Source organism: Durio zibethinus, chromosome 28 (assembly GCF_047325235.1).
Source record: "Durio zibethinus cultivar Kanyao isolate XHJ-2024 chromosome 28, ASM4732523v1, whole genome shotgun sequence".
NCBI lineage: Eukaryota > Viridiplantae > Streptophyta > Magnoliopsida > Malvales > Malvaceae > Durio > Durio zibethinus.
In genome coordinates, this window is record NC_143189.1 from 13,661,193 (window position 1) to 13,669,156 (window position 7,964).

At 27.3% G+C, this 7,964-nt stretch overlaps 1 pseudogene across 1 annotated transcript; it reads left to right on the top strand.

The window, feature by feature from the left end:
• Window positions 1-3,439: 3,439 nt before the first annotated feature.
• On the top strand, window positions 3,440-5,105 carry LOC111280950 (deSI-like protein At4g17486; annotated as a pseudogene). The gene is made up of 3 exons (XR_016335006.1): window positions 3,440-3,840; window positions 4,195-4,482; window positions 4,813-5,105. The product of XR_016335006.1 is annotated as a deSI-like protein At4g17486 (transcript).
• The last annotated feature ends 2,859 nt before the right edge of the window (window positions 5,106-7,964 follow it).

The following is a 7,964-nucleotide window of genomic DNA, read 5'->3' on the forward strand; positions in this document are numbered from 1 at the left end:
AAAATCATCCACATGTCAATAATATAGGCCATCCATATTCAAAATTTTTCTTTTTTATCAAAGGTTTTTGCTTTTATATATTTATATAAAATTGATAAGGAATTTTTTGAGAAATTTTGAATAGTTGAATGCTTATATAGTATTCTAATTGTTAGCCTTGAATTGATCCTTATTTTGAAATGATAACATTAAGCTAAATAAGCTTGATCAATATTTTGAAAAAGATTTATTTTGTACATATTCTTATGTTTTATATTTTGATACTAAATAAATAATATATTTTTCAAAGTGTAAACAAACCTTTCTTTGTTTTCATGTTTCTCAAACCAAATCTATCTTTTAAAGATTATTTATTTGAGTTTAAATGAAAGTTCAATTGTTGTTTTTAAAGTGAACTCATTCATTTTGGACTTAATACAATTTTGATAATATTGGTTTTGAGAAATAGATTAACTTAAGAAAGTTATTTTACAAGAACAAAATTTTTCAACATTGAACTTGTTTTATTTTTTTTTTGTATTAATTCACAAAGTTTTATTATTTGAATTTTATATGGCTAGAAAGCTCTTTGAGTCTACTTTCTAATGGATTAAACAAAATCAAAATCTAACTTTTCTAAGAAAAGATTTTAAATTTTTACTAGACACTCTGCAATTGTCTAAAAACTGCACAATAGGTAGTTTTAAAAATTCACTATAATTTGTACACAATGAATTAGGTGATGAATTTTATATGGATAGTTAAGTCTAGTTTTTAAATCTTCAAACGGTTTGTGATTTGAATTTGTATAACTTAAGATATACTCAAATTAGTAAGTAGAGTGCAAAATAGAATACAACAAAATAGCTTGATCGAATCGATCCCCTAAGTTACAAGATCGATCCTCTAGCTGAACCAATTGATGTAGTTCCTTACCTGATTGATTAGGTCATGTTTTTCAAGTGAACAATGGCACAGAACTTGAATTAATTGATCCCCTTATGAAAGGGATCGATCGGGTCATGCCCAGAATGTTTCCAATGACTAGTTTCTCAAGTATTTAATGGCTATTTTCTTCTCCCAAGCATTGCCAATGGCTAGTTATTCATTTTCTCTATATATTGGCCATTCCAACACACCAAGAAGGTTGATGAAGCAAGAGAGCAAGTGCTAATAAGTTATATTTTCATTTTTGCTTAGAATCAAGAGTTTTTAAAGCTTAAGTTCAATATCTTTTGTATTTCTTGTATCCAAAATATTGTTGTTCTATGTTCATCACATTTCCTTGTACTTTATTAGGCAAACACTTAGCCTTTGAGAGGTGTTTTAAGTTTTCATTGTTATTAAGTGATTTTATAATCAAAAGATGAGGTACCCTTTTTAAAATTATGGAATTGAGAGGTTACTACTTAGCATAGAAAGTAGAGTATAAGGTATCTATCTTAAGCCTTTGTGAGAAAAAGATGGGGTTATAATTTCAATTCAAGTATAGTGGATTGAATCTTTGGTGTGGACAACCAAGAGAGAGGATTGAGAGGCTACTATTTAGCCTAAAATGTAGAGTATAAGGTTTCTATCTTAAGCCTTTGTGAGAAAAAGATAGGGTTGTAATTTCAATTTAAATATAGTGGATTGAATCCTTGGTGTGGACAACCAAGAGAGATGATGTAGGTGCCTTGTGGAGAAGGATCGAACATCTATAAATTCTTGTGTTTGATTTTTCTATCCTTATCTCTTTATTTTGATTATAATTCATATTTGCTTATAATGCATCAATTTATTATTGTTTGCATCATATTTTGATATTGATTTTAATTTTTATCCAATTATATTGAAATCATTTGTTTGAAAAGAAGTTGAAAAAATATAATTCACCTCCTCTTGAATCACCATTTCACTTATAAAGCTAATACTAATTTCTAGATAATGTAACAATCTATTTTTATTTTGATTTGCTACATTTGATATTGATTTAATTACACAAAATTTATCTTTCTTTTTTTCATCCCATAAATCACATGTTTTTCTTTTTAATTAACGTTCAAACTCAAAAACTTTCAAGATGAAGTTATAACTCTAAACTTTAAAGGGGCATGTTGTCTACTTGTAGGTAATGTAACACAAATGACAGTGTAATAACTCATTTTCAAAATTATCCTATTATAATTTAATTGTAACTTAAACATATTATAAAAAAAAATTCTAACTTAAAAGGTTAATTACTCTAAACTATTCAAATAAAAGAAAAGTCAAATAGATATATGATTAATTCTTTTAAAAGACAAAGTTGATAAAAAAAATTATCCTCCATATAAACAGAATTAATATTTAAATTTTGATAGTTTAATTTTTAGATTTTAAAGTTGATAACTTTAATTGTTTTTGTGTAATTTTTTCTAGTTTTTTCTTTTTATATATGTAGCTTTTATAAATGAGAATAAAATTTGGTTTGTTGCTCATGTATTATTACCATGACATAGCCTATAATGGTGCAACCAAGTCAACATTCTAAATGTTATTTGTTAATTTTCTTTTCATAGAAAACCGTAATTTTAGAATAAGAAAAAAATTTAAAAAGTGTTAAAATTTTAATTTTAAATTTATTTAAATATAATTATACGAATCAATTTAAATAAATTTTAGATTTTATTTCTTAATTTTTATATTTATGATTGTGACCATTCAGATGTAGGAAATCAGCCTTTCAATTTTCAGGGTGTCAAGCACGCTATTACTTGACTCTTGATTACCCGAGTCTTGGGGCAAAATCATTCTAAGCCTCCATTTTTGACTTTAGCAATACACGACAAATACCCAAAACACTCCAATAATCAAGGGTTTTTCTTTTTTTTTTTTTTTTTTTTTTTTTCATACAAATGATTTACTTTTCTTCCTCCACATCCACCTTTATTGCCCGTCTTTCACAACCATTTTTTTATATATAGTAAAATTTACCTTATGAACAAATATAAATTTTAGCTTATGGCTTTTGATTTTAAAATTTTAAGTTTGAATATATTTTCTAAATAAATTAGTCTTTCATCAAAAGTTTCATTAATTTTAAGTTTATATAAACTAGCAAAAGAAAGGGATAAATTATATTTGACACTTCGTATTATAATAAAATTTTTAATGTAATACTTACATTTTAAAAGTATTATCAATGTTAATTATTGGACTACATTGTTATATGAAATAATAATACATTTACCACATTGCATATTATAAAAATACTTGCACTAGAAATTTTTTTTATAAAACTAGTGTCAAATATGATATTATCCCTAAATATTTTTTTAAAAAATTAAAATTAAATATTCTAACCATATGTTACATTATGATACCTCACATTGTACCATAAACATTAAACACATCTCACAATGGCAATCATCGTAATTTTCCTCAAACTCTAAGCCCTATTAATCAAATACGGGATTTTATATATCAACCTTGGTCTAAATTATAAAAAAAAAAAAAAAAAAATCCGGTGCGGCACTCTAAGCCGCCGTTGGTGGCCATAATCAGATGATTCTCATTCTCTTTATCAGATTTCAAAATTTTAAAAATCAAAACTTTATATTAAATTTATTTTTTTTTGTATATTTTTTTAATATTCTGTTTGCAATCTTCAATAAGTGAAGTGATTGAGCTAATTGTATTTTCATCACATTTATATAGTAAAAAATTTTAGCCTAAGCGTAAGTTAAATTTTTTTCCTAACAAAAAAAATGTTATGTCGAAAAAATTCCAGTTGCGAAGAGACAGGAACAGTACCAGTATATCTCAAAGTGTATGATCTAACACCAATTAATGGCTATGCTTATTGGTTTGGACTCGGGGTGTATCATTCTGGCGTTCAAGGTTAGTTTTCTTGGAACCATTAACATTTTTTTTTCTTTTGTTTTGAAACTTTCACTTTTTGAAGTATATGTTTTGTAATTCTTGTACTTTTGGAAGTTAGATCTGTTGTTGGGTTGTTCTAACTAGTTTAATGTTGTTTTTTTGGTTGTTGTGCTGAATCATTAAAACTGGTACTTAAGTTGTCTGAAAATCTGGTTTGTTGTTCGTTGATATTAAAAGGGAACTTTTGTTAGATGTTGTTTTTCCATTTTAGATCCATGAAAAAGCAGAAAACCTTAGCTGAAGTGAGCTTCTGCTGTCTGTTTCAAAAGACAGTTTCCAAATCTGTTGAACTTATGTTTTTTGTTTGGGCAGTTCATGGGACTGAATATGCCTTTGGGGCTCATGAATACCCAACTACTGGAATATTTGAAGCAAAACCAAAGCAATGTGATGGGTTCATGTTTAGGAAATCAATTTTGATTGGAAAAACAGATTTGGGGCCAGCAGATGTGAGGGGAGTAATGGAGGATTTAGCAAAGGAGTACAAAGGAAATGCCTACGATTTAATCACCAAAAATTGCAACCATTTCTGCAATGATGCTTGCATCAGGTTGACTGGGAATCCAATCCCGAGTTGGGTTAATCGTCTTGCTAGACTTGGTAAGACCAAGAAACATTGCTTTTATTTATTAATTTATTTTTTTTAAATAAATTGGTTTTTCAATTAAATTTTGCTGTTGTAAGTTGCCAAGGAAAGTGATAAACAAAATTTTAGTAAAAATGTTTAAGAAAAACAAAAAATATATATATATATATATTTCGCTTTTTTTTACACAAAATAAATAAATACAAATATACAATTTATCATATTTACCTAAAATTTTGTTTATGAATTTTCTTTATATACTGTTAGCAGAATTCAGTTGGTTTTCTAATAACCTTTGTTTCAAAGACAATGTATAAACTGGTGTCATCTTTTTTGTATTATAGGCTTTTTCTGCAACTGTGTTCTTCCATTGACTTTAAATGCTACCAAAGTCAGGAGTCATAGAATTGAAGGTAAGCCCTGTGAAGGGGAAAGAAGAAATTGACAACATCTCCTTCAAATTATTCTTCCTCTCCAAATTCATATCGCTGCCTTCAATCACTCAAAACTTGCAGTAGAAGCAAAAGCGGAGGTTAACTTCCCCCATTTTCACTGTAAATATCTCATTTGTTTGAAAATTTTTTAAGAATTAAAATAAACGTTTGATCGTAAATTAGACCTTGATTGAAATTTAAGTCCAATAAAATAAAAATTCAAAATTTTAAATTTTGAATTACAATTTGGTTTTAATTTCAATCTTTATTTTGATTTTAATTTATAGTTAGATTTTATTTAATGGTTTATTTTGATTAAAAAAAAGGTCAAAATCAAGAAGTAAAAAAAAAAATTCATAAATTGACAAAAAATTTGGAATTCGATTTAGATTCAACCTAATATCCTGAATCAATTGATTGAATAATTTTGAAAAAACATAATTCCCAATTAATGAAGAAAAAAAAGATTACATAAAAATAACTTTTGAAAATCTCGAAGATCGTGAATTCTTTAGTTGAATTGGGATTTCAATCCCCATGTAAAAACCATTGAGACACAAAAAAATATATAGAAATCATATGGGGGGAACAATCAGAACAAAACCATTGAGACACAAAAAAATATATAGAAATCATATGGGGGAACAATCAGAACAATCACGGATAGCAAGCATATATAGAAAGCAATTAGTAATTGAAAGCAATTTAAGCGTTGAAATTCTCTGGGTTTTTAATTTTGGGATATGGGAATTGAATTTCTTATGTTTTGATTGGATCCATCAAGTTTTTGGAGTTTGTGGAGTTTAAGTATATTAATTCTATTTGGTTCAATTTTTTTTTGAGCTTTTGTTTTGATTTTGGAAAGTTCTTAAAAAATTTTGGGATGGGTTTTGGGATTCTTTGAATTTCTACGAATTTAATCGACATTTAGTTTGAAGTTTTGAGTTTAGATTGAATTTTTGGGTTTAGGGTTGTTTTTTGGGAATTTGGTTTGAATTCTGGAATTTTTTTAGGTAGGTTCTTGTTTAAGTTTTTGGTTTCCTAGGTTTTATATGAATTTTTTAGCCAACTTAGTTCCGATCAAATTTCTAGTTCCCTATCGAAGAACCCAGTTTTTTATCAAGTTTCTAATGAATTGAAGAATTTTTTATGGCTGTTTGCAGAATCCGATAGCCAAAAATCCATTTTAGAGAGAGGGGAAGAAGAGTAGAGAGAGAAAGCAAAAGAAATTTTAAAGAAAAGACAAATTTGAGGTTTTTATGGAGTCTTAAGATGACATCATTTTAAGCTTGAATAAGATCTAAGGATTTGTGTGTTTCTACTGAACTCAACCCGATCCGCAACACAAAACTCAATTCCTAGCAGCCTCCTTCAAGCCAAGCTTAACTGTTCTAGCCAAGCTGAACCTTTACAACCATCTTTTGTTCTTACAACCAAGCCAAGTCCTAGTCAAGCTAAACCGTGACGCTGTCAACTTATTTGATAATTTTTTTATTTTAATTTATTTTTCCCTTTCTAAAAAAACATATTTTTGAAATAAATTCATAAGTCTTATTAAATTATTAGATAATTTTTTACGAATTTAATTTTTTTTATGAGTTCTATCAAATTATTGAAGAATTTATAACCTAACTTTTGTGAAAAAAAAAAATTTTCATAAAATCCTATCAATATATTAGAGGATAATTTTTAATAAAAATCTTACCAACATATTAAGAGACATTTCTGAAAATAAATTATTTTATAAAAATAAAATTTTGAATCTCCGATAATAGAATTACTAATAGTGTTGCAAATAGTATTTTCTATGTAAATTCTTATATGAGAAAATCTTTTCTAAATTTTACCAACATATTAGAAAATTTAGATAAGAATTTTCAATCCTAAGTTTCTAAATCTCGTTATCACAAACAAATTTTTACAAAAACATTAAATGAATTCGAAGACGGAGCCTCTTTCGAGTATGACACTAATCTTCATAAATACTCTTAAGAAGAAAAAATTATCTTAAATTACTACCAAATTATTAAAGTAATTTTAGGTTCAATTTTCAATAATTAAATTATTTAGTAAAATTATAAAAATATTTTAAAGTTTGGATAACTTGAAATTAAATTGGTACCATATTTTGGATATGCTTATAAGGGTATTATAATCTTTCTCATGCATAATCGTACTCCCGGGCCTAAATCTAGTTTAATAGACTAGAATCTATAATTTAAAAATACTTAAGTCAAGCTTGGAATTCTTTTTTAAAATGAGACAAATTCAATTAGATAACCAAACATACCTAAATAAAAAAAATTGGTGACGATTATTTAAATTTATATCTAGTGATAGATCTACGGATCTATACGTTTTGACAATTTGGTGACTTTGCTGTAAAAAACTAAGAGTCAAGCTAGAAAATGATTTCTTATTATCCAAGCCTGACTTACTAAAATTTAAGAATTTTTTTCTTTTCTTGTTTGTGTTTTATTTGTTTATTATTATTATTATTTTTCATAGCACTTGCATAACATGAGCTCGACACCTGAGCTCCATCTCTTAGGAAAGAGTAAAGTACCTATGCCTTTATAAGATTTCATGCTTTCGCATAAGCTAGTGAAATGCTTTTATTCAAATTGAACACTTTTCGTTTATAGCCTATGATAGGCAAGAATTGGAGTACCTTACTAATCTATGATAGACAATGATGTGAATAACAATTTGAGAACCTTTAAAGTTAACCCAAACAATATATAGCAGCCTAAGAACCTAACCCATAGGTAAAGCCACATTTTGCACTGTTAGTTATCAAGCTGTGAGTTTTGAGGGACAACAATTCAAAAATTATGCTCCATACCTTCAACTTGTTCATCCTATTTGCTGCACCACTATTAATAGTATTGCACAATTCCCTTACCAACCTGTTCCACAACTAGTTTATCCACTTTCTTACCAACCAAACTTTCAAACACCTACATTTGGGTCTAGTCTTATTAATACACCAGTTTTAAAGCCTAACGACCAAGTAAATGGTTTGAGAAGATTTAGGAACAACCAAGAGAAAGATCGCATTG